The 27,419-nt window shown below is 45.9% G+C and overlaps 1 protein-coding gene across 7 annotated transcripts in view; it reads right to left on the bottom strand.

Annotated features, from left to right (window-relative positions):
• Positions 1 to 27,419, bottom strand: part of LOC106507125 (uncharacterized) — a 299,118-nt gene that overhangs the window by 178,896 nt on the left and 92,803 nt on the right. The window lies entirely within an intron of this gene.

Genomic DNA, 27,419 nt, shown 5'->3' with positions numbered 1-27,419 from the left:
GCCCAAAGGGGGACCCTCCAAAACAACAAGGTTCCCAATGGGGCTCAGGTCCTGAAATTGATCCCAATTAGGAGTCTAATGGCAACGTGGCCTTCTCATGAGGGGATGTTCGTAAAACCTTCTAAGCTGTTCTGCTTGGTCCCCGAGCATTGCCACAGCACCACCACTGATCCACCCCGAAGCAGTGGGGTTTGGAGCACAGAGGTCAAATCCGGGCTATGACATCGGATGAGCTATGCAGAGTGGGAGCCAAGGCATCCAGAGATTTCTGGCAACAGCCTCCCGTTTTTGTAGTGGCCCATTCCTCATTCTTCCTCTCTGATGGCCCCCAAAACTGACCTCACCCACTTCACAGCATCGGGAACCCTTCTTCACCTGGTCCATGACACCACACGGGCCTCCCTACCAGCCCAGCAGGGCTTCCCGCTGGGCATGTGGGGGAGGGTCAGCCTCTCTCCAGAGGACCCTGGCCCAGATCCCTCTGCCTATGTGCTTGATTCTTGCAGAAGCTGGTCCACAGCTCAGGGGGACCAGAGTGGGTTTTGGGGTTTTGTATTCAGCAAGGTATCTGTAGCCTAGAACACCGCCTGCACATAGAGGGGCTTAATTGAAGTTGCTGCTTAAATAAACGAATAAAGGGACTCATCAAGGAGCTCCCATCGTGGTGCAGTGGAAATGAATCCGACTAGGAACCATGAGGTTGCCGGTTCCACAACTGACCTCACTCAGTGGACTAAGGATCTGGCATTGCTGTGGCTGTGGCATAGGCCAGCGGCTGTAGCTTGGATTCGATCCCTAGCCTGAGAACCTCCATATGCTGCAGGTGCAGCCCTAAAAAATAAAATAAATAAATAAATAAATAAAAATAAACTGATGCATCAAGGCTCCAAGCAATAGCCCAGCCAGCCCCTGTCCCTCGTCCCCAGTGTGGGTGTCCCCAGGATGGCACCACCCACTGCAGCCCCCCCTTAACTGTCTGGTGAAACACTTGGCAGTTTCCTCCTGTCTCAATGGGACCAGGGGTCCTGGGGAAACGGGAGCGATGGGATGGGATTTGAGGAAAAGACCCCAACTCCGGCAGAATCCAGGAGAGTGGACTGAACCAAGGAAAGATTGGAAGACAGAAGAGGCAAATTCCTTCATTGTGGTCAGGGGAGAGTGAGGAAGACGGAGAAGTGTGACCTGAATGGGAGAAAAGAGGACAGGCTGGGGTGGCCACCTGGGTGTGGTGCGGCGGCGGGGGCAGAGTTCAAGAGAGGACACCACTGTGGATTGTTCCAGATGTCTCTGGCTCGAGACGGGGCAACGGCACTGTTAACCCAAACCAGGAACAAGTTAGTGCTTAGTTCAAGCCCCGACAATGACAGAGCCTGACGCCTTCATGGTCAAATCAAAAATGCCTCTGTCGTCTGGGTGAGTTGATGAAAACTGGGACGCACATTTTTTGCTGAATCAGACCATCAGATGGTAAGACTCTATTGATAGAGAATTCATTAACCATCCGCCTCGTGTTCGCCTTCATCGTAGAAACACGCGCGGCCTTTTTAAGCACACAGGATATACTTGGGAGCAACAGAGGGGCAGAGCTAGAGGTCACGGCCGTAGAGGGCTTGCCGTCTTCTGCCAGCTGTCACAGGGCCGTGTGGGCCAGAAAAGGCTCCTCTAGTTGGAAAGCTAAACTTGGCACATTTGGAGCAGTACGCAGGCTGATAGTTGCCTTTCTTTCTTCTTCTTCTTCTTCTTCTTTTTTTGCTTTGTTTTTTGCTTTTTAGGGCTGCACCCATGGCATATGGAAGTTCCCAGGCTAGGGGTCCAATCGGAGCTACAGCTGCCGACCTACACCACAGCTCATGGCAACGCTGGATCCTTAACCCACTAGGTGAGGCCAGGGATCAAACCTGCATCCTCATGGATACTAGTCAGATTCGTTTCCACTGAGCCATGACAGGAACTCCCCAGTGTGCCAATTTCTGCCATACAGCATCATGACCCAGTCACTATCTATACACGTTCTTTTTCTCATACTATCTTCCATCATGTTCTATCCCAAGAGACGGATATGGTTCCCTGTGCTGTACTGGAGGACCTCACTGCTTACCCATTCTAAATGTCACAGTTTGCAATCAACTAACCTCCAACTCCCTGCCCATCCCACTTCTTCCCCTGACCGTTTGGCCACCGCAAGTCTGCTCTCTGTGTCCATGAGTCTGAAAACCAGTTCAATAAACGCCGAATCTAACACTTTAGATGGTCCATAGACGCCGTGTAAAACATTGGTTACTAGCACCGCTTTGTCCAGTACCTGCTTTGCTCTAAGCACTGTGTCTGCCTTGTCGCACCGTGATCTAATGCCACACTCCAATGTCAGGAATGACTGGCTGGCAGGACTACCAATCAAAGAACTTCTTCCAAATTTTCGAGGCAAAGGGAGTGTCAGGGAGCCTGGACTAAGAAGGGATCACCTACCCCCCTCCTTCTGCAAAGACACGGAGGCGGAGGGCGGGGTGAGCTGGGTCGCGCACACAGAGGCCTCCTGCTCCAAAGCACCCAGAGCTCAGCTGTGCCTTCAGGGGGAATGCTACCACACACCCCGGCTGGGCCCACCCCATAGCAGCGGCTGCTTTGATCAAAGGCGCCACGCCACCCATGAGGGGCAGGAGGCAAAGCCACAAGCAGTGACAGGCTCCAAAGACAGCAGAGTCACGCTCGAGCAGAGTGAAATCTTCGCAAGCGTTCAGTCTGGGAAAAAACCCAGGAGCTGCGTCAGCTCAGCCACCCCCGCCAGCAGTGAAAAGGAAAGGAACACACAGGAAGGCAGGCGGCTTCCGGCTCTGGGTCGGGGAGACAGCCAGTGTCCGGCTGAGCGCAGACCTGCAGAAAAGGTTCATTGAATCAAGAGGCCTTGAGCGAAGCAGAGCCAGGTTTGAATCCAGGCCCACGACTCCGCGTGCCTTTGGGCAAATCACTAAACCTCTCTGAGCCTCCTTCCTCATGAGTGACGACGACTGCTTCAGACACTCGCTGTGAGGACGTCATGAGATGATACAGGCACGAGCACGCACGCACACGCCCCTAGCACAGTGCCCGGCACATCGCAGCTGTTCCATAAACATTGATTTTCCTGTCACATCCTGCATCCGACAGTTTGGGAAAGCCATTTGGGGCAGAGGTTCCTGCTAGAGAGACCTTCGTTTATGGGTTAAATGTACTAGTAAGTACAGGTCTGAAGCCTACCCATCTGTTTAGAAGCCAGAATAGAAATCTAAGTCCACAGACTTCCCAGATGTACGTGCCCTGGGCTGCAAAGGCCTTAGGCTGCTCTCGCGGTTTCTATCAGTGCTCACCAGGCCCTGCAGACCAGAGCCTTCAGAACCTTCGATGCTCCTGCGAAACCACCCTGCCCCTTCCCCCTGCTCTCACTCGCCAGGAGCCGCCAGCTAAGCCTCCCGCACAGCCGGCCCTTCCTCCTGAACCGGGTTTAGCTCATGCTCCCCTTTCTATTCCTGCCTCTTGGGATCTGGTCTTTTGCTGGACGTCCTTCTCACACACGCGGAAAACTTGCTTCTTCGGTCAACTCTTGTTGATTCCTTGATTGGAAGCCCACGATCTGTTCTCCAGGAGATGTTTCCACACTGATGCTGCCCATCGATTGTGTCTCGTTTATGTCCACCTGTGTCTGCAGGGCCTGGGACGGACTGCCCTGCTCCGTGTCTCACCTCTTACTCTTCCCCAAGGTACACATATGCACACACGCCAAGCACCTGGGAAATCCTGTGAGCCACACTTGGTGATTCCTTTGTCATTTGCACACTGCTTATCTACAGGGAGGTCCTTAGAAAAAGGGAGAGCTAGATGTGAGGTAAGAGGAAGAACTTCTCTATGTGGCTCAGCAGGTTACAAACCTGACGAAGATCCATGAGGACGTGAGTTTGATCCCTGGCCTCGCTCAGTGGGTTAAGGATCTGGTGTTGCCGTGAGCTGTGGTGTAGGTTGCAGATGTGGCTCAGACCCCAGGTTGCTATGGCTGTGGTGTAGGCCAGTGGCTACAGCTCCAACTTGACCCCTAGCCTGGAAACCTCCATATGGCACAGGTGCTGCCCTAAAAAAGACAAAAAAAAAAAAAAAAAAAAGGCAGCAGCAGCAGCTTTTCCTCCCCTGGCTCTCAGCTCTCAGTGATTGAAGAGAAGCACCTCAAGGAGCCAGAGACTCTGCCTCAAGCAGCCGAGTTCAGCTCCCACAGATGCTCACACAGATGTCACCCTAAGGTGGACCGGGAAACCCAGCGCCTCTCGGAGGGCGCCACGGTCCTGGGGGTGAACACACCCAACAGGAAGGCTGTTACCTCACTTCAGGATGTGTCAGGTGATCTAGACCCAACATGGAAACGGCTGCACCACTCAGGAATGGCAGGGCTGGCACCAGCCTTGGGCCCTGGCTCCACCACCACCATTATGACACACAGCGGTGACGCACCAAGCCTCGCCCGCGGGTGGATCAACAGGTTAATCCTCCAGTGCTGTCAGCCTAGGGCACAAAGGGGTGCTGGGGGCTGAATGGCAGCCTCACTAAGGTGTGTCCAATGTCCTAACCCCCCACAAGCTGTAAATGTGATCTTATTTGGAAACAGGGTCTTTGTGGGGTAATTCAATGAAGAATCTTGAGACAAGCTCCTCGTGGATTACCCAGTGGGCCCCAAATCAATGGCAAGTGTCTTAGAGGAGACACACACAGAGAAGAGGAGAAGGCCAGGAAGACAGGAGCAGGCAGCACTGTAACTACGCTGCTGCCAGCTTGGGACCATGCAGGCCAGGAGAGGCAAGGAAGGACGCCCCCCTCAGACAGGACAAGGCCGCCAAAATAGGGGCAGACCGGCCAGCTGAGAGCTCGGCCCTCCTTGGTCCTTTTGTTGGGGGACCACTGACTGAAAGCACCCACCTTGACCAGGAACGAAAACAGCCGCCTGCGTGAGTTGTCTCATAACAGGTGCTGCCCTGAAGATGGACTGGAAGGGCCTGGGAGGGACCAGGAGGAGGGAGGAGACAGCCAACCTCCCGGATCCTTGACACCAGAATTCATCTTGGCTGAGAGATGCACGCGCCACCAAGAAGGACCCCTGGACAGACGACCCAGAGACAACCCGGAAACTAAGCTCATTCCCACACAGCCTGAGCCTTGGAGCCACGTGGCAGAGCAGTTCTCCTGGTTCCCCGCCCTGCTGCTCTCCTCCCAATAAAGTCCTCTGGTTTCTGAGCACGTGTGTCTCCTCAGACAGGTCATTTCTGAGTGTTAGACAAGAATCCACGCCCAGACCCCGGAAGAAACACTATCTTGCAGAGCATCCAGTTTGTAAACTACCCAGATCCTGGGTCTCTGCTGTTAGGAGAGTCAGCAAACACTTGGAGGCAGCTGCGTCACTCCCTTTCCTGGGCGTGGACTGAAAGTGGGAAGCAGTCTTTTTCAGGAGGGACATGTGGCAGCAGCACAAGGCCTGTCTCAGCTGCCTCTGCCCTCGAAAGACAAGCCCTTGCTCTGGCTGGACCTTGGACCCCGTGCTGAAGTGCCAGCATCAGCGGGGCTGCTGGAGAAGCTGTGGCGTGTGGGCTCCACACAGGGCCTGCCTAAGTGGGGAGTAGGGGCAGAATTTCTGCCACCCTCCGTTCACCATGAAATGTGTCAGGTCTGGGTTTTAGAGCCCAGAGGAAGAGGCATCTTTTTTCAGTGCACCCCCTCAAGAGGACACCTTCTAAAGTCATAAGAAGATACTGCTGGTGAAACAAGAGTCCCCTAAAACTGAGCTCCCCTGACAGGTTGAGGGTGAACCTCTCTATCCAAAACTTTATTCCCTTTCCTGTCCCACCGCTACCACTCTCAGGACGGAGGAGGGTCAAAGAAAAGTGGGGACGGAAAGCAAGCAGGACCTGCAGGGCCTTCCTGGGCACAAGAGCCCCTCTGCGTCCCCTGTTTCTTATCTTTAGTCCCAGGCCTTCCCCGAGTTCCAAAGGGCAGCCTCAAAAAGTTATTCGTTGGGGAAGTGAGAGGATGCGGAACCAAAGGAAAAGCAAGACGCGTAGTGACAGCTTAAACAGCAGTCAGTAATAACACAGAACCCCATGCCTCCTCCGGGACTCCACATGACAGTCTAACACAGATCTCTGAGTTGCTCCGCAGAAACCAAGACCCCCCCCAGGGAGAGGACCGAGCGACATGCTGAGCACCAGCAGGTTGTGCGGTTCCAACCTCAAACCGGGTGGAACCAGAAGGCGGATGCTTAACATTCTCAACACACCACCCAGTTACCTCCCCACCAACCAATCCGAAGAACGTCATGCACCCTGCAACCTTCGACCCGCAAGTCACCTTCAAAACCCCTTCCCTGAAAGCCACAGGGGAATTCGGGTCTTTTGCGTATGACCTGCCAGGTCTCCTTACGTGGCCCTGCAATAAACACTGTGCTTTCCTTCACCGCCACCCAGTGTCCGCAGCCTGACGTCACTGCTTAGCAGGTGACTGGACCAAATGTGGATTCAGTAACATCAGGTTTCAAAAACAACAGTTCTGACGACACATGATGGTGACAGTTGTACACACGGTACACCAATGTGACACAGTGGGTGCTGTTGAATCATACACTTAAAAATGGTTAAAGTGGTCAATGTTATGTGAGATATATTTCACCATGAACTGAAAAGATTAATAATGTAACATACCAAAAATCATTGAATGGATTACACTTTATTTATTTATTTATTTATTTTTGTCTTTTTTGCCATTTCTTGGGCCACTCCCTCAGCATATGGAGGTTCCCAGGCTAGGGGTCTAATCGGAGCTGCAGCTGCCTGCCTACGCCAGAGCCATAGCAACGCAGGATCCGAGCCGTGTCTGCGACCTACACCACAGCTCACGGCAACGCCGGATCCTTAAATCACTGAGCAAGGCCAGGGATCGAACCCACAACCTCATGGTTCCTAGTCGGATTCATTAACCACTGTGCCACGACGGGAACTCCGGATTACACTTTAAATGGACAAATGGTATGGTATGTATCTCAATAAAGCCATTTTTAAAAATGCAAACAAATAAAAAGACACATTTTGCAAAAAACAAAAAGAAAAAATGTAAGGCTCCAATTAAATTGTATCTATGGAAAAGATGTTTTAAATACTACATGTGCTAGCAGAGGCTCTGGACAGCAGCCTTGCACTGTCCTTAACCGCTTCGCACCAGCCTCCCCACTGTCATGTCCTTTGTGCAACCTTCAAGATTTGAGCTCAGCTTTGGGTGACTCCACCATGCAGGAAGCAGTGCTTGGCTGTAGACAGAACTCCATGGATTTGGAGCTCTGATTCCCCGGCTACCTGATTCATCAATCAGGCTGCCCACCTCCCAGACCCTGACCTTAAAACTCGAGTTTTCTCTCTTCACCGTGCCCTAAAACCCCGTGTGCAGGCTGCTTGCCTTTCCTCTCTAACCTAGCTCATCCTGCATTTTCCAAACCATCTCTTCTATTCTTGGTTTTCCCTTAAACCTTTAGCTTTTCACTACATCACACCTTGAATGTGCTGAGAGCTGCAAGCAGGGTCATGGACTGTTTTGACAGAAGGAACATTAAAACAGCAACAATTCACAATACACGCTGTATTATCTGTACACATGAAATGCAGGTAGACACAAAAACAGAAACAACTTGTCAATTTATCTCCTTGGACTACAGGACTACATTGGGAAGAAGAATCGAGAATTCCTGACACACTGCATTTGCTGTAAAGACATCATGAAAGAAGACCGGAAATACTCACTGAGCAATGACAGAAGAACCAGGTCATAAAAACATCTTATATAAAAATAAGTATCTATTGTTCCTGGGGAGGCGCCATGTCCAGATCAGGGCATACATTGTGATAAGATTTAATACTAGTGTAAACCTGTCATTTTCTCAGCTGGATTTGTGCTTCACCCCCATTAGAGCGTCAGCAAAGAGTGGCAGAGAAGCACAGAAGTCTGAGAGAAAGCAATTAGGGCGAAGACAAGAAGGAAAAAATAAAAGCCAGTCTTGAAAATACAACATTGTACCACACAGAGCAGGGAGTGTTGGGAGAAGACCTTGAGAGATTTAGAAAAAGAGAACAGACACCATAAGGACGGTTGTAAGTACGTTTTTATCTTATTCGAATTTTTAGAAAGTCGGCAATTTGCATACGGCACCTGTATTAATCAGACACTTGACTGAACAGAGGCTTCTCCTTCCTTTCTCTCGATCAAACTGTCTGGGATGCCGCTGGGGGAATTGACTCTGATGTTCAAACAAGGAGCAGGGAGGAGAGTCTGGAGGCACCACTCAATGAAATAATTTAGCACTTTTATTAGGAAATCATTATATTTACCAAAGGAAAAACCTCATTTTCACTGCAAACACAGAAAAAAAATCAAGCAAGCAATTTCAAAGGCTGCATGGGGAAGATTAGTCAAGTACACATCTGTCCCCAAAGGAAGACAAGCTGTACAGGGAAATCCAACTCTTGATTATTCAGAGTCGTCCGGAGGTGGATCACACAGCTTCACCTCTGTCTGTTATGCTGAATGGCTGTCTTCTGCCACTGCTGGTTAGCTCTGCGAAAGCTCTTGTGAACTACCACACGTGTCTCATTTTCCAGGGTTCTCTGTATCTGGGGTGCCTGTGTGGTTTGCTCTCAGCCAAGGAGACACAAGGAAGTTTGCTGAGGATGAGGACTGGGTTACGGGAAGGCTTCCCCTCTGGCGAGAGACAGGTAAGGGAGGAGACTGAGCTGTCAGTCTCCCCTTGTTCCTGTCCTGTTCATGGTTTTGATGCTATGAGCTGCCAAGGCCATTGTACAGCCTCAAGACGGCAAACGCAGGGGATAAAAGGCAACAACTGGGGATGTCAGAGTGGACAGAAAGAAAACACCCGGCTCCCTGAAGATTCGACTGAGCAGCTGAAACAGCACCAGCCCCCACTTTCCACCAGATTTCTTAAGTGAAGAAGCAAATGCTGAGGCTTTAAGGTACTATTGGGGATCTCTGCTACTTGCAGCCCAAAGCATTTCTAATTGACATGCCATGTAGCAGGGGTCTCTGCAGTGCTGCAAACTGCCTGAAGGCATCTTTTTTGCACTTTCAGAAGATGAATTATTTCAGCTCTCAATTTAGATTTGTAACTTTCCTGGGACTGATGTCTTTTCTATGGTGTAAGAGAGGAATCAAGACTTTTGACATACAGATATCTAATTGACTCAGACCATTATGAAAAAAAACCTTTTAACCACTGCACTGCTGCGTCAACTCTGTCATAAACTAAGTAGGAATTTATATAAATGAGTGTTTTTAATACTTTCTTCTGATATGTTACTTGATATTTCTCTTTTATATGAATAGTAAGCTCTCTTAATTGACTGCAGCTTTACAATACCTCTTAACATAATAAACCTTCCAATTTTATTTTTCTTATTCAAGGAGTACTTGACTATTATCCTTTTCATTTTCATGTGTTTTATAATTAGCCTGTCACTTTCCCCAAAGAGGAAAAAAAAAAGAAAAAAAGAAAAAGAAACATTCTAAATATCCTAAATCCTGAATAATATTTAGGTCACTTGGCTTCTTTATAATATTGACTCTAATCCATAAATAGTCTATTTCTCCTTTTATTTAAACCTTATTTAATTTCTCTCACAATGTTTTCTTGTACATTTTCCCTTGCATTTATTCCCTTGCACTACCTGCTCTGTGTGGTACATTTTTGATGTTTGGGGGATGCTGTTGTACATGGTATGGATTTTAAATTGTTGCTAGTACTGTAGCACCCCCAAACCTAAGTTTAACTTCTGTGGTTTCAGTAACCTGCAGTCTGGAAGTACTAAATGGTAAATTCCAGAAATAAAAAATTCATAAGTTTTAAACTGTGCTGGTTCTGAGTGGCATGATGGACTCTCTCACTGCTCCTCTCCATCTTGTCCAGGACCCTAAATTATCCTTCTGTCCAGTGTGTCCACGCTGTATATGCTCCCTGTCCCTGTCTCGTTAGTACCTGTATCAGACAGAAAGACAGTCTATATAGGGTTGGGTACTATCCAAGGTTCAGGCATTTACTGGGAGTGTTGGAATATATCTGCTGTGGATAAGGGGGAAATACTGTATACATGAATCTATTGGTTGTTGTAGACCGATAATATTCAGTGGCCTTGCTGAATTTACTTAATATTTCTAATAGTGCTTCTAAAAATTCTTTTGTCTTTTTCTAAATGCACAATCATGCCATCAGTATTATGCATTCCTTTAAAATCTCATGGCTTTTATGTCTTTTTTCTAGCTAGTAATTCTAGCACAACACAGAAGAAAGGTGATTCGGGTATCTTTTCTCTTTCCTAATCTCAAGGGCAGCTTTCACTATTGTACCTTTAAGTATGATGTTTGCAATAGATTTTTTGTGGATGCCCTTTATCAGATTAAGGAAATGACTTCTAAGTAAGGATTTGTCAAGAATGCATGCTGAATTTTACCAAATGCTTCTTCTACATCTATTGAGATGGCCATACATCCTTTACTCTATTCTTGTTATTCTATATCACCCATGTTATTCTATACTCGATTTATATGTCTCCTTTAGTCTCTTTTTTTTGTTGGTTGTTTGTTTTTTTGTCTTTTCATAGCCACACCCACAGTAGATGGGTGTTCCCAGGCTAGGAGTCTAATTGGAGCTGTTACCACCAGCCTACACCAGAGCCACAGTAACACCAGATCTGAGCTGCATCTGCAAGCTACACCACAGCTCCTGGCAATGCCGGATTCTTAACCCACTGAGCAAGGCCAGGGATTGAACCTTCAACCTCCTGGTTCCTAGTTGGATTCGTTTCCGCCTCACCACGATGGGAACTCCCTCCTTTAGTCTCTTAATGTGATAAACTATAATTGCTGTCTTTTAATTATTAAACCATTCCTATATCTCTGGAATTAACCCAAATCGATTCTGATTTGTACTTTTTATAGATCACTCAATTTGACTTGCAAATATTTTAATTAAGAAGTTTAAATCTACATTCATGAAAGAGATTCACCTGTAATTTTTCTGTCTTGTTGTGTCCTTATATCTGGCTGTATAAAATGTTTTAAAATGTCTTTTGCTTTTCTTATTCTCTGGAAGAATTATACAAGATTGTTCATTTATTAAAGTTTGGAAAAAATTGCCAAACTGGACCTGGAGCGGTCTTGAGGAAAAGGTTCTTAATAATGGATTCAGTGTTAATAGATATTGGACTCTTTAGAATTCCTGTTTCTCTCTGTATTCATTTTGATAAAATGTTTTAATAAATTGTCACATGTATTGGCATAAAGATGTTCATAACATCATTTCAGTTTTATTTAATGTAAGCAGAATTTGTAATGATGTCCCTTTCATTCTTGTTGCTAATAATTTGTACTCCCTCTCTCTCTCTCTCTCACTCCCTGTCTCTTATACACACACACACATGCATACAAAGACATAAATACATAATACTCCTAGGAGTTTATTAATATTACAGTCTTTTCAAAGAATCTAACTTTTGATTTTGTTCATTTTCTCTATTATGCATTTGTCATCTATTTCGTAAAATCCTTATCTCTGTGATGTAAAGGTTTCATTGCGTGTTGTTTCCCTAACTTCTTCATACAAATACTTACATCAATATTTTTCAGCATCTTTTCTAATATATATATATTTGAACCTATATAATTCCATTAATAACAATTTAATATGCCCTATTTTTTATAATTTCATTCATTTTTATTACTGATTTCTAGCTTAATTCTATTCAGCCAAGGACTATGATTTCAAGCCCTTAAAATGTGTTGAAATTTGGCTTTCTGGCCCAGAATAGAATCAATTTTTGAAAATATTTCGTAAGGACTGAAAAAGAAGGCACGTTCTTCCCTTGCTGAGTAAGCTTTCTCTATATATGAACACATCAAATCACTGGGTCTGTCATTCAGTCGTTCTAGAGCCTTATTAACTTTTGATTGCTTGCTTATCATTCACTTACATTGCTAAAACCTCCCACTATGAATATGGAATTTTAAAGACATCATTTCATTACTTTTTGACTTTCATTGTTCCTTTTGAGAAGTCTGGTGTTAGTCTTAGTGTTACACTTTTAAAAACAGTATGTCTTTTTATTTAAACCTGGCTACTTTTAACATTTCTGTCTTTAGTTTTGATAGTGATATATCAGAACATATATCGAGATGCATTTGTCTTGGATTTATCCTCTTGGAGTTTCCTAAGCTTCTAGAATCTATGGCTGGATATCTTTTTTCAGTTTAGGGAAATTCTTAGCAATTATCTCTTCAAATTTTGCTTCAATTTCATTCTCTCTGTGCTCTTCTTCTGGGATTCTACTTGGAATTTGGGACTCCAATTCCCTGCAGGTTAGGCCTTTTCCTTCTGCACAGCCTGGAAAAGACTCGGGACTCCAACTGCCCCACAGGAGCAATGCCTGTCAGTACACTTATAGCCTATTTAATCTGGTACACTCTTTGGAAAGTTCTTCCATAAAGTTTCTCTCTGCACCACCCAATTTCCATCCTCTATCCTGCTCCTTAAACACATTCTGGGATGTTTCTTTGTGCCCCAAATAGGGACCATCCTACTTCCTCTATCCTTGGCCCTACCACCTGCTTTAAAGTTACGTCCAAGGAGGTCCTCCTCAACAGTCAGGGAGGATCCTGGGTCAAGTCCTACCTTTGTCAGCTTGGGGCTGCCTAAGCAGCATGCAGGAGAAACAGGCAGAAACAATGTAGCTCTGGAATTTCATACATGCAGCTTTTCTCCATGGGTGGATAATCCAGTCATAGTCCTTTCTGCCCTTCAGCAAGATTTCATCTTAGTCTTTAAACGTGCCAGTAATAACTTTATGTTTTTAAGTATTTTTTTAAAGACTCCCTTTCCCAAACAAAAGACACAGAAAAAGTAAATCCTTTGTACTTTGTATAGAACCTCTGGTGTTCAACTCATAACAACCTGATAACGATTTATTATCTTCATTTCAGAGAGAGTAAAACAGGTTCAGATGACAGAGGCAGTAAATGGAACAGGCCGAGACTGAACTTGAGATGATCCATCTCTTTTCAAGTCTGGACACGTGCAGTGGTACCAAACTCCCACCCCCTCCATCCTTCTCCCTTACCCTCCTACGCCCTATTTCTCCCCAAAATACATTCAGTAGATCTAATGAAAAACCAGGTAACACAGGACCATCAGCTGCAAGATTCCCCATGCAGTTCTGCTTGGTGTGGAGCAGCACATACGAAACTCGAGCTCTGCTCACCCTATAATCACATTTTGAAGGTTTCACTCAGATTCATGACAGCTGCGGTGCTGAGCTTCTTCCCCACCCCAGTCCTCTCACCATTTCACTTCCCAGTGATTCAATAAGGTTTCGGCATCCGTGATCTTTGAGGGCTTATTTTTCAAGCAACAATGAAACTTCAGGGAGGGTAAGGGCCAAGACTCGGTTTAATGAAAATGGGGAGATTTTAAAAAAAACAAAAAAGGTAGTTCCCTTTGTGGTGCAGCAAAAATGAATCTGACTAATATCCACGCAGATACGGGTTCAATCCCTGGCCTCGTTCAGTGGGTTAAGGATCTGGTGTTGCCATGAACTGTGGTATAGGTTGCAGATGCGGCTCGGATCCTAAGTTGCTGTGGCTCTGGTGTAGGCTGGCAGCTATAGCTCCTTTCTGACCCCTAGCCTAGAAACCTCCATATGCCGCAGGTGTGCCCCCCACCCCACCCCCCCAGCCAATAAAAAAAAGCGAGCCTTGCACCAGGAGTTAGTTTTCTATGTGCACTCAGAAGCCACTGGAAGTGTGTGGACATGCCTTTGTGTGCGTTTCATTGGTTCTGAGTGCAGACAGGATGGAGGGGCTGAGCGGGTTTGACAGGGCGGTGGGGAAGGAGAAGGGTCCTTGGGTGGGGAGGCGAAGGCAGGGGCGTCTCGGTGGCAGCACTGGGAGCCGCTGATGGACATAGGATTCTGGGCAGGCCGTCACCCGCATGCTCATCATCCTGCCACTCAGCCTTAAGAGATGCTCTGTGTTTATTCGTCCGGAAGGCCCAGCTCAGGCTGGCCTCGGCCTCATTGGGCAGGCCGTCGCAGCCATCAGCCGTCATCATTCCAGAGGCCTGTCACACGGCCCGACGCCCACCATGATTCCCAGGAACTTGAGAGACACCAAGTTCTCAGCACATCCAGGATTCACGGAGGAGCTGGGCGCCTCTTCTCCCCTCGCTGGTGCCCTCCCAGCTCCTGCCAGCTGCCTGCCCCCATACCCATTACTGCCACCCTCCTCCCCCGACAGAACAGATACCCAGCACCCGAGGGATTCTGTTTTCCACTGTCGTTGCCTCTGAGTCAGGTGTGAGAGTCGGGGGCTGAGGGGTGAGGCCGTTAATCAGTTAGGAAACCCTGATTGCATCTTAATAACAAATGCAAAGCACCGCAATTTGCAGTAATGGGAAAAATCAGCAGGTCCCTGGGGGTTGACAGGAAGTAAACACTCTCCAGGCTCAAGTTGGGGGGAGGAAAGATCATTTGCGAGTGTCCTGGCAGGGCTCAGAGCCCGGGTGCTTTCAGCCCTCAGAGAGGAGACCCTGGAGTCAGAAGAGACCAAGTCTGGACTGGGAGGTGAGCCTGTGGGGCGTGGCCTCCCACGGAGCCTCCACCCTCTGGCCTCCCTGCCTCCCCCCCACCCTCACCCCTCACCCCCACTGCCCCAAAGGAGGAGGATTCCCAAGCAAGAACATCACACTCTCTCCCAGCCCCTCTGCCAAATGCCCACCCAAAACAAACAGAAGAGACCATGACTAACAAAACCTGGCCAAACACAAATATTCAATGCAAAGCATCCTAGGTTGAGGGACAACCAGCAAAGGCTCACTTCCCCTCCTGACACGATGACTGCACACACCCCTAGTCAGAGGGGGCCGGGACCTCGGCATCAAGTAGCCCGGCCCTGCTGGGTCAGTCCTCTCCGTTACAGCTTCCTTGGGAAGGAAGGGAAAGGAGCAGTTAGCCCCACTAGAAGGTGAAATGTTTCCACAGCATCAATTTTTCTTCCTCTTTGAAACTGTTGCCAGCACTGAATACGCGTATTTCTCTTACATGTAATTTGATTCGGATGGTTTCTTGACCTGCATCCAAATCGAGCCGTGGGTAATTATTACTGTCACTATTGTTACTAATACTGATATTTATCATAATCTCACAAATGCCGGGGACAGCCCTTAATCTTGCTGTTTTATTTGGTTGAAAGGAAAATGCGACGCACTGGCCCCCCTCCCAGTTTATCCTCTTCCGTTCACTTTCCCCGACTCCTACTATGTGAATAATTAGCCCAGTTACCAGCGAGCGCCAGTCAGCTCTGACTCTGAGTTGCATTCAGCGGCTAGAGAAAGGCCAGCAGGTAGAAATGACGGGAAGTCAAAATTTTCTCATGAGAATGAGGAAATATCTAATTGTTAGGGCGTCTCACCAAATGCTTTATAAGCAGTCAGCTCCCTGTAGCGGGAAATACGCAGGTAGAGGCCACGGTGATCACCCCTCAGGTATGCCATGTAGAGAAGTAGTGAACTAGGACTCTGGTTGGCATCCTCAGGTCTATGGGCATCACCCAGAAGGCTTGTCAGAGATCACCGGGTCCCACCCTAGAGCTGCTGATTCAGTACATCTGAGGGGAGCCCAAGAACTGGCACTTCTAACAAGGTCTCTGATGCTGCTGGTCCAAGGACACGCTTTGAGAACCACGAAACTACGGAGACACCAGAATAGCTCCTTTAAAGCTTTCTTTGGATTCTGAGATTTTATGATAACAAAAATAATAACATTTTATAATAATTATTACAAAAATAGAGATTATTTAAGAAGCGACCCAATGAGTTCCTGTAGTGGCTCAGCAGTAACCAACCTGACTAGCATCCATGAGGACAAGGGTTTGATCCCTGGCCTCGCTCAGTGGGTCAAGGATCTAGCATTGCTGTGAGCAGTGGTGTAGGTCGCAGACGCGGCTCGGATCCCACGTTGCTGTGGTTGTGGCATAGGCCAGCAGCTATAGCTCCAATTAGACCCCTAGCCTGGGAACCTCCATGTGCCACAGGTGCAGCCTTAAAAAAACAGACCAAAAAAAAAAAAAAAGTGACGCAGAGTGACTGGCTCTGGAAAAAGGGATGAGATGGAACAGTTCTCTTCTGAACTTAAAACGGATGTTTAACAAGAGGCAACCTTAGTCTCCACCCTTTGGCACTGTCGTGTCTCCATGGAGAAGCAGATTTATCCCACAAATGCCTAGATGTCGGCTCCGCCTGTCACTAGAAATTTCCATGGCCTCATTTAGTTCAGGTGGATAACAGCACACACATAAAAAGACAGCCCCCTGGTTTTTACTCTCCCTGGAATAATTGTAGACCTCTGGCTGCAGTGCCATAACAAAAATAAAAGAACAAAAAAAATCCTTTTCCCGGATGTGAGATGAGCACAATATGGTAACACAACCTCAGCTTGTGATGTCTGTTACTCTGCTTCTTTCAGCAGCTGTGAAATCCCGTGGAACCACGTTTTCCATAAGCCATGTACGAGTCCCACGAGCAGCTGTAAAGGGAAGTAAGGCGAGAGGGGCAGTCCCCATAAATCCCTCATAAAACATGACCTGTACGAGGGCTTCCTGGCTGCAGGGCGTTTTTCCACGTCCATTATCCTATTTGATCCCCACAAAACCACACAGGACACACTGGACAGGTATCCCTTAACTCCATTTCACTGATTAGGAAGGTGATACTTTGAGAGTTTCTGAGCTGTCCAGGGATCACCCAGGACCATGCACAACAAACACTGCAGAAGGAAAACCCAGGTTTTCTGACTCCTGGAGCAATCTTTGCAACTGTATTTCAAGAGCTGCCACCAAGCTGCTCTTGAAATACAGCAGTAAGCAAAGACGGGGACAAGGGAGATGACCGGGAAAACGGTAAATCTTCGGCAGCAAGAGAGGGCCAGCGCCTCTGGCCAATCGCCAGCTCTCCTTCCCCCTTTCGCGCAGTCTCTCTGGCAGGCAACCTCATCTCCTCATCCGTCTGTCCATGCATCCACCCATTCATCCATCCATGCATGCATCCATCCACCTACCTATCCATCCATCACCTACCCATTCATCCATCCATTTACCCATCCATCCATCAATCCAACCATCCTTGCACTCACCCACCCATCCATCCATTCACTCATCCATGTACAATCTGCCCACAGACCTAACCATCCATCCACCCAACCATCCAACCATCCATTCACCTCACTTGAAAGATGAAGAAAGAGGTCCAGGGGGATGAAGTGCCTTTCCCGAGATCACACAGATAGTTGGTAGCAGAGTCAGGACTAGAACTAAAATTAGAACTCAATAGACTCTCAATTCAGACTATGTACTAGGCTACTTTTCATAAGGATGGCAGCATAATATTTGAATAGATTTCTGATGTGCTTCTCTGTGTTTTATGTTATTCTATGTCTCTTCCTTTTATTCTAGAATTGTCTTGATAGTTTATGCTTATTGCCTGAGTGAAGGAAAGAGAGATAAGAAAAAGTCACCCTTAGAGTATGCAGGGTGCCAGGTAGATATTTTTGCAGAGGGTGGTGAACTGTTCATATACACAGTATAGTTTGAGCCACCTGAATCAACCTATCCATAGCACCAGAATGGTGGTCCAACCTCATACAGTCTTGAGAAAGAATCACTGCCCCATCCAGTATGAGTGATCTTATCACCAAGCTTCTCTCTAAAGACCGCAGCACTGGGGCCCTTGGATAAGCCTAGAGGTGAAAGGTCTATAACCCTTGGGTATCTGGTAGACCCCACATGGAGTAAAGGGTCAGATAGTGCTTCCAAGGAGAGAAATGGGGGTGGGACCTATATACCTTTCAGGGTCCAGAGGAGGATTTAGAAAAGTTCGAAGAAGACACTTCAAAGGGCAGGGTTTCCCGAGGCACGGGGCCTGGGGCAAGGGTCCCATTTCTCCAAGTCAAGGAGAGTACCACACCAGACCACAGAGGGGGAAACTCAACACAAGCATGAAGACTCAGGGCATGAAAAATAGATGATGCTGGGAGTTCCCACTGGGGCACAGTGGTTAAGGATCCAGTGCTGCCACAGCTGTGCCAGAGGTCATAGCTGCGGCTCAAGGCCTGGCCTGGGATCTTCCATAGGCCAGGGGTCCAGCCAAAAAAAAAAAAAAAAAGATGATTCTATAAAAGCAAGATTTCTCCACCCTAGGACTAGATACAGATTCTCTAGGCTGGAGGAGTGAGAAAGAGAAAAGTTGAAAGGGAGAGAAAGAAAGCCGAGATGCTATTGAGTGGAATTCATCTGGCCAAGTAAGAAAGTAAGAGAAAGAGGGACAGAAACCCCTGAGTTCTGGAGAGGACTGTGCCCCCGGGACCAAGCAAGCCACAACCTGTAGCAATTCCCATCTCTTCCTCGCTCCGAGTCTGCCGTGCCTGGCAAGGCAAGGAGCCAAAGAAACGTCCATGAAGTGTGTCTACACAGGTGGGTTTGCGGCAGCTCTTGAAAGCCCATCCTCAGTGCGGATTATACGAGTAATATGTTTTCTGTGCTCCCGAGAATGGTGCTGGCATAACAGACAGAAAGAGAGAGGGCAAGGGAGAGAGACACAGAGAGAACCCTAAGAGGCTTTGGAATCAGACATGGAGGAGGCCCAGCAGCGACCCGGCTGAGGAAGGGCATCTAGCAGAGGCCAGAGATGCGAACCTCAGGCTAAGGTGACCCTGCTGCCCCAAACGCTCTAATTTCACACTGTTGGCCTTGAAGAGGAGGATTCTGAAGTTGTTTTTGTTTTTGTTTTTACTTCTTGCCTGAATGGGGACTCCACATAGAAATCAAACAGTTACCAAACACAAAAAAAGAGATTAAAAGACGATGTATTTTGGCATATCTCCCTTTCTGATATACCCTCAAGCCTGAGACAAGAGGCTCAAGTGTAAAGTAACAACTGAAACCCTGGGGAACGCATCGAGACAGGGCCCTCAGGAACCATTTGTCTTGGAGACACGGGCCTTAGCTGGACAGAAGAAAACGGATCCCGGGAGTTCCCTGGCGCTCCACGTGTATTTGGGATGGTCAGTTCTGGTCTCTAGCATGTCCTGGGGGCCTGGGATGTGGCTGTACTTTCTGTCCTCTCCCCCTCCTGCAGCCTCTTACACAAGGATGTAAAAAGCATACAAAAATGGTTCTGAGCATCTCTCCTCAGCAGCACTAGTGGGTCTTGAAGGCTGTGGGGTCATTGGCTTTATTCTCGTCTTGATGGGGGTCAAGCATGAAGACAATGCCTGGACACCCCGGCCCACCTTGACACCTGCTCCCAGGAGCCCTTCTCCTGTTCCCAAGCAGGGTCACGGGAGGTCCTGCACAGGACGGGCCATCACTCTTGACCAGCAGGCCCAGGGGACTCTCCCTTGAGGAACCTGCTGAAGTCATTTCATAACCTGACCTGAATCACGTCACCTTCTGCTGTTTTCAGCCATGAGGACACTCTTGCTTCCTCATGAAAAAGCCCAGATCACCCGAGGACACGTCTTGCAAGTGATCCTGCTGGCCTTCACCTAGGTGTCACCCAATCCTCTGTGTTCCCTCCAGGGGCAACAGCCATCATTTTCACTGTGACAAATACACTGTAACTGAACTAGTTAGAAGGATTTTAAAAAATCCTTTGTCATCTGCTAAATAATGCTTTGATCCCTTGTCCTTTTTCAGAAAGAAAACAAGCAACTAGTTACCCTAGGAGCTTTCACCCGGGCTTAGCGAAAAGGCATGTGTTAAAGAAAACGAAAGTGTAATATGAACCAGCCAGACATATCAACATTTCATCCACCCCTAGACAATGAGTCCCCAAAGGAAGGTTTGGGGGAAGAGCACTGCAATGTGAGAGCAGTTAGGTCCAGCCACCTGTACCTCGTCCACATGTACACAGTATGTGGACAAGCATAGGAAGTCACATCAGGAAGCCCATCAACTCACCTATGGTCCCTTCACCAGCTGTTAGTGATGCTGCCCCTAACCCCCAGCACCACCCTAGAAACCGTAGGATATACCAAAACACAGAGGATATGCCCAGCGCCTTCACCTCACATAAATGACAACCTAACTGGGGACTGAAGTTTTTACCTATAGGCAACAACTAGAGAGCAATACAAAGAATTTTATGATTAGGAAGTAGCATAATGGTGGCTGACAGGCATTGAGTCCCTTTGGTCAGCATTTTACATATGTTATCTCATTCAATCTTTAGGAAGACAGACAAGTACTGTTATTAGACTGATTAAAAACAGAGACTGAGGTGTGCATTGGCCCAAGGTCATGCGGTCAGAAAGGCAGGATTTGAACTCGGGTCTGCTTGACCTTGGAGCTCTCAAGCTCTCCCCAGTGCTGCACATGCATCAATGAGAGGACCAGAGAGGATGCGCCGTGGTCGTTCAGAAAAGACAGTCAAAGAAGGCCGGAGGGTAACAGGTGCAATGCCCCAAACCTGGCCTAACTGGAACCCGGGTAATGAAAAACCTTTGATTGTTGGAGAGCTGTGAGTTCTGGGCAGCTCCATCCCCAGATCTGTCCAACTGAGAACCGAAAAGGTAAGGAACTTTTGCAATGTCACAGGTCCCTAGGTTGTGAAAGGCGGTAATTCAACAAGATGCTGTCCCGCCCTTGTCTTGGGCAGAGGGTCAGAAAAGGACACAGTGTAGCTCCAGATACAACTCGAATTCAGGACATTGATCTCCTCTGTAGGAACTTCTTTGATTGGCTGTATTTGTGTACCTTGGGTATCATCAGATTGGCACAGACTCTGACACCCAAAACCACCTGAGAAGAGCACATTTCACCTGCTGTGAATGGGTGCTATGGTTCCATGCTTTCTCGTTTAGGGCCCGACACTATCTTGAAGTAACCCAGATCTCAATGATGGGTAAAATAAATAAAGTGCTCCATCTCAGTTTTGTGAAACTGGAGTCTGAAAACAGCTCCTCTCTTAGGGAGGTAAGAACAGAGGTGAGAATGGGAGATAAAGATGGCAGTGGGAGGTAAAAACAATCTTTTGAGAGGGTGAGAGATGTGAGTCCAGAGGACCCATTTCCCTTTCTTTATCATAAACTATTTAGTGGGGGGAACAGCTACCAAATTTCTAAGTAAAACTCCCAAATTCTTTAGAGTATTATGGTCTCACATAAGAGCAATTCTCATTTTACTTTTAAGATTGTTAACAGGTTACAATACATGTGCTATCAACCTGTATTTTCCTATCTGATCTCCTAATAACTCTAAGGTAGGCATTATGCCTCTTGTCTACAGTTAAGAACTACAGGAACAAGAAGCCCAGTCATTTACCCCAAGTCAAATGGCCATAAAACGTGAGAGCCAGGGTTCAAACCCAAATCTGCCTGAACCCAAAGCCTTGGCTCTTGACTGGCTCTGAGCAAGTCACTGCACTCTCTCCCCACGTAACGAGATGTGTTCACAATGAAACGAGACTGGTTTGCCCAAGTGACTACTCTGCACAATGGGGTGTTCAGTTTTACTTACAACCTGGTGTTTGTTCAGCGATTCCGTTTCGAGCTGCAGGACCACTACCAGCACCAACAGCAAAAATCCAATACAAAGTATTTAAGCAAGAGTTAGAAAGTAGATGTTTAGAGTCGATGGCTATTTTTTGAGGCACATTTTACACATAGTAAAGAGTGCAGATCACAAGCGTGCATCAGTTAGTTCCGGCAAAATTATACACCTGTATAACCATCACCCAAGCAAGATACTGAATATTTCCATCACCCGAGAAATTTCCATTTTCTCATCCCATAGGCAACCACTATGCTGACTTCTAATACCATAGATTAGTTTGCCTGTGATAATTCATGTAATTGGAAGCATACAGTGTATCTCCTTTGGGGTCTTAGTTCTTAGGTTCGGCATGTTTTTGCGAGTCATCTATGTTGTTGCAAGTGTCTGTTGTTCATTCTTCTTCCTGCCGAGCAGTATTCCCTTGTACATGTGTACCAGAACTTTTTCATACACTCTCCTGATGATGGACATCGGGACTGTACCACTTTGGGGCTATTATAAATAAAGCTGACATATCCTTCTTGTACAAGCCTTTTTTGAGAATTTTTTATTATTATTAGCTGATTTACAATGTTCTGTCAATTTTTGCTGTACAGCAAAGCAACCCAGCCATACATATATATGTACACTCTTTTCTCGTGTTATCTTCCATCGTGTTCTATCACAAGTGATTGGATACAGTTTCCTGTGCTATGCAGCAGGATCCCATTGCTTATCCACTCTAAATGTAATCGTTTGCACCTACTAACCCCAAACTCCTAGTCCATCCCACTTTATGGGTAAATGCTTTGATTCTCCTTGCGTTTTTATCCTGCACTGGAATGCTGAGTTCCTGGGGAGGCGCACATTTAATGTAAATGAACCACCAAAGAGTTTTCCAAAGTGATTTGAACAATAATGAGACTTCCAGGTGCTCTACATCTTTGTCTCCATTTGAGGTTGTCGGATTTTTATTTTAGCCATTCTAGTGAAAGGCTTTTTTTTTTTTTTTGTCTTTTGTCTTTTTGTTGTTGTTGCTGTTGCTATTTCTTGGGCCGCTCCCGCGGCATATGGAGGTTCCCAGGCTAGGGGTCGAATCGGAGCTGCAGCCACCGGCCTACGCCAGAGCCACAGCAACGCGGGATCCGAGTCGCGTCTGCGACCTACACCACAGCTCACGGATCGTCAACCCACTGAGCAAGGGCAAGGACCGAACCCCGCAACCTCATGGTTCCTAGTCGGACTCGTTAACCACTGCGCCACGACGGGAACTCCGAAAGGCTCTTTCACTGTGGTTTTACTTTGTAATTCCCAATGGCTAAAGGTATTGAACATTTTTCCATGCGTTTGCTTGCCATCTCTTTATCTTCCTTGGTGATGTGTCTATTCAAATCTTTTGTCCATTTTTTTGCTGCTATTGGACTGTTTTCTTGAGTTTTGAGACTTTCTATGTTCTAGATAAAAGTCTTATATCAGATGTATGTTTTGTAAATGTTTTCTCTAAGTATATGGCTTGTCTTTTTTTTTTTTTTTTTTATTCTCTCAACCATGTTTTTCTAAGAACAGAAGTTCTTTATTTTGATGAAGTCCAACTTGTCATTTTTGTCTTTTATGGGTTGGGCTTTAGTTGCTATAACTAAAAAAATCTCTTCCTAAACTTCCTAACCAAAATCACAAGCATTTCATTCTGTTTTCTCCTAAAAATTTAGTCATTTTACTGTTTTCATTTAAGCCTAAGATCCATTTGGAATTGATATTTGTCTATAGTGAGAGGTATGGATCAAAGGAAATTTTTAAAATTTTAAGTGAATATCCAGTTATCCCAGTTTAAAAAAAAAAAAAAAAAAAAAAAAAGCTCCTTTCTCCACTGAATTTTCTTGGCACTTTTATAAAAAATTAAGTGACCATATCTGTGTTCTGTACTCCTTTCCATTCCACTGATCTATTTGTCTATTATATCGCCAAGATCTTACATACTGCAGCTTTATAATAACTCTTCAAGTCAGACGGTATTAGTCCTCAAACTTTGTTCTTTTTAAAAGTGTTTTGGTTCCTCTATGTCATTTGCATTTACATATAAATTTTAGAACCAGTTTATCAATTTCTATCAAAGAGTCTTCTGGAATTTTGATTGGGAATTCTTTGAATCTATGTGCAGACAACTGATGTCTTAAAAATATTGAATTCTTGACTCAAGAAAGGCAGTCCTTCACTATATCTCTTCATTAATTTAAGTCGTAGTAAATATCTCCTAGCATTAGTTCATACTTTGTTTAATCTATTCCCAAGTATTCATAAAACATGTTGGTGCTATTGTAAATGATTTTTAAAATTTTGTTTTGTTTGCTCTTAGTCTATAAAGTTGCTTTTTATATATTTACCTATATTCTGAAAATGTGATAAACTTATTTGTTATTTCTAGCATTATTTTGAAGATTCCTTAGGATTTTGTATGTGTACCATCATGTCATTTATATCTGAAGACAGGTCAGTTCTTCTTTTCTGATCTTTATGCCTTTTCTTTCTTGTTCTTGCCTCATTACAGTGGCCGGAACCTTCAGTGCAATGTTGAATAAAAGTGAAGAAAGTAGGTGTTTTTGTCCTATTTCTTCAGTAGAATGTGTTCAGTAGTTCTTCACTGAGTATGATGTTAGAGGTAGGATTTCTGTCTTTGCACTTTTTCAGATTTAAGAGGCTTTTTGGTTTTTCGTGTTGCTTTGTTAAGAGTTTTTTATATAAATGACTATTGAATTTTGTCAAATTCTATTTATTCATCACATTACCTATTTTATTTAAACCTAGATTTCAAATATTTCTGCCAGCTACTTGCTGTTTATCTCCTTGTTTTCTCCTATGTGTGGTCCTCTAGGCAATTTTGCTGATCCCAACACAGTGTGAATCTGGATTCATACAATGTGACTGAAATCTGGTATTTCCTGACAGCTGTACTTTTGTGCGGTAGCTTCTGTTTTCACTCAAATACTGTTCATTGTAAGAGTGTTTTTAATTTCGAGCCAAGTCATTCTAGAACTACATATTTAACTATTAGAAGTAGTTACTGCAGTGTTTTTTTATCCATCTACCACATTTCTTGAGACAAATGTAGCCAAAAGCCTCAGAACTTGGCTTGTTTAATCAGAATCAATTCACAGTCTGAGAAAGAAATGCAGAAATATTGCAGGCCCTCCCACTGCATCAAAAGCCATGCAGCCAAGGAAGACTGGAAAGGAAATGAAGCACTGAGATGTGCCGTCGGGCAGCCAAGTACCGTGTTATCTGTGGATCAATCTGACCAAACCACGTGCAGTAGGGAGCGGTCTGGAGAAAAAAAGTTAAAACCTTGCCAGCCTAGATCTGGCTAAGAAAAAGAAATACCTCATCTCCAAGGATTGCTAAACATTTCTTACACTATCCCCTTAACAACTGTCACTCAATCTCGAAAGGAGATATCCATCATCTCATCAGATGTGACAATTTAAATGCTTGAAGCCAAGCCTAGTCCAGATTGAGAGTTAGTTTTTTCTCTCTGTGGCTTCATACTTGATACCTCTCTTTCCCTTTTCTTGTTTTCTTTACTTCCAAACTTTGCTGTCAACCAAACACACCAAATATCTAGAAAGCAACTTTTGCTGCTGACAACAAAAGAACAAATGCTCAAACTAAACTTGCTCATGATCAACTTGGGAATGTTCTTGTGACAATTGATACTCTCAAATCACAAAATATTCTGGAACGAGCACTCTTTTGAGGTTACCTTCAGGGCCAAGACATTCATGAAAACAAGCCTTCATACTGTACAACTGAATGGTGCGTCCAGTGAGAAAACCCTGCAGGACTAAAGGAAGCTGGGGTCAAATATGTTTAGAAAATGCGACATATTATTATATCCTTCTGGAAATTCACATGACACATTTGCATATCAAAAGGTCTCAATATACTCTTAACCTAGCAATGCCCTTGATTTTTTTGGGGGGGGGTGGATCATAGAATCTATGGTCTGGGCTTGGTTTGACTTGATTTGGTTGACGAACACCTTTTGACTCATTCATTCCATAGACTCCTAGCCTGGGAACCTCCTTATGCCACGGGTGTTCATTCCACAGAACACACTTGGATGATGCCACTCTACCTTCTATGTTCATCGGTACCCTATACACACTTGGTTGTACATCCTGTGAAAGGAAAACGAGTGTCTCTCAGGGCCACCTTCAATGGTGGGTTATCACAGTCACCCTTCAGGACGCTTCAATCTGGCCTGGCCTTCACGGCTACTTGGATGTTAGGGCATCTTCTGGAAAAAGGTCACATTTAGATTTCTGATTTGGCTTAAAAGTTGAAGGCAGTGGTGGGGGGAGGAGGATAAATGTGCTGCAGCAGAAAGTATGGATCGGGGGAATGTGCTGGTGGAGAAAGGAGAACGGGGAAGAGAATAAAGACACAAAAGAGCTCCAGGGAGGGACCCTGCCTTTGCAGGAGGCTGTGCAGCCTGCATGTGTGGTTCACTCCGGAGGGATGAGGTGGGATTTTATCTACCACGAGGTCAACAGTTTTTAAGATATTTATTCATTTATTTATTTAGTCTTTTGTCTTTCTAGAGCCACACCCGTGGCATATGGAGGGTTCCAAGCGAGGAGTCCAATCGGAGCTGTAGCTGCCAGCCTACACCACAGCCACAGTAATGCCAGATCCAAGCCATGTCTGTGACCTACACCTCAGCTCACGGCAACACCAGATCCTTAATCCACTGAGCAAGGCCAGGGATTGAATCCGTGTCCTCATGGATACTAGTCGGGTTCATTAACCACTGAGCCACAACAGGAACTCCAGATTTATTTTATTTTATTTATTTGTCTGTTTTTAAGATAATTAATGTGATTTAACTCCCACTTCTTTATGTTCAAATCATTTCTCTCATGGGCAATGAGGTCTTATTTCTTCTTTTGCCTCTCCTGCCATCTCTTCCTTTGGGGTCTTGGGTTGGTTTAGTTTAGTTTTTATTACTAGGACACTTCTTTTTTTTTGGTTTAATTTAGTTTTTATTATTAGGAAAACTTCTTTTCCCTCTCTCTCTCTCTCTCTCTCTTTTTTTTTTAATAACCACCCCATGGCATATGGAAGTTCCCAGGCCAGGGATCGAATCTGAGCCAGAGCTGCAACCTACGCCACAGCTGCAGCAATGCCAGATCCTCACCCCACAGCACTGGGCTGGGGATCAAAGCGGCCCCTCCACAGAGACAAGCCAGAGCATTAACCCACTGTGCTACAGTGGGAAATCCCAAATTAATTTCTTTAATAGGAAACTTCTTAATTAATTAATTTTTTTTTTGTCTTTTTGTCTTTTCTGGGGCCGCACCCACAGCATATGGAGGTTCCCAGGCTAGGGGTCTAATTGGAGCTATAGCCACTGGCCTTCGCCAGAGCCACAGCAGTGCAGGATCCGAGCCACGTTTGCAACCTACACTGCAGCTCACGGCAACGCCAGATCCTTAACCCACTGAACAAGGCCAGGGACTGAACCCGCAACCTCATGGTTCCTAGTCGGATTTGTTAACCACTGCACCATGAAGGGAACTCCAGGAAACTTCTTGATGTACTCTGGTATGTTTTAATTTTTCTTTCTGTATCTCAGAATACGCCTCCTGTGTACAGAGACTCTCGAGTTCAAGGTCTAGACCAGGGGTGGCTGCAGGGATGGGAATGTCCTATACCTGCGCTGTCTTGCGAGAGCCACCAGCCGCATCATGAAGGCCGATGAGCACCTGAATGTGGCTAATGTGACTGAGGAT

Source organism: Sus scrofa, chromosome 7 (genome assembly GCF_054392235.1).
Source record: "Sus scrofa isolate SSC_HxYL_T2T_F1_AM1 chromosome 7, Sscrofa_HxYL_maternal_Yorkshire_Landrace_v2.0, whole genome shotgun sequence".
Lineage (NCBI taxonomy): Eukaryota > Metazoa > Chordata > Mammalia > Artiodactyla > Suidae > Sus > Sus scrofa.
Note: the sequence above shows the minus strand (reverse complement) of the source record. Positions and strands in the feature narration are given on the sequence as shown.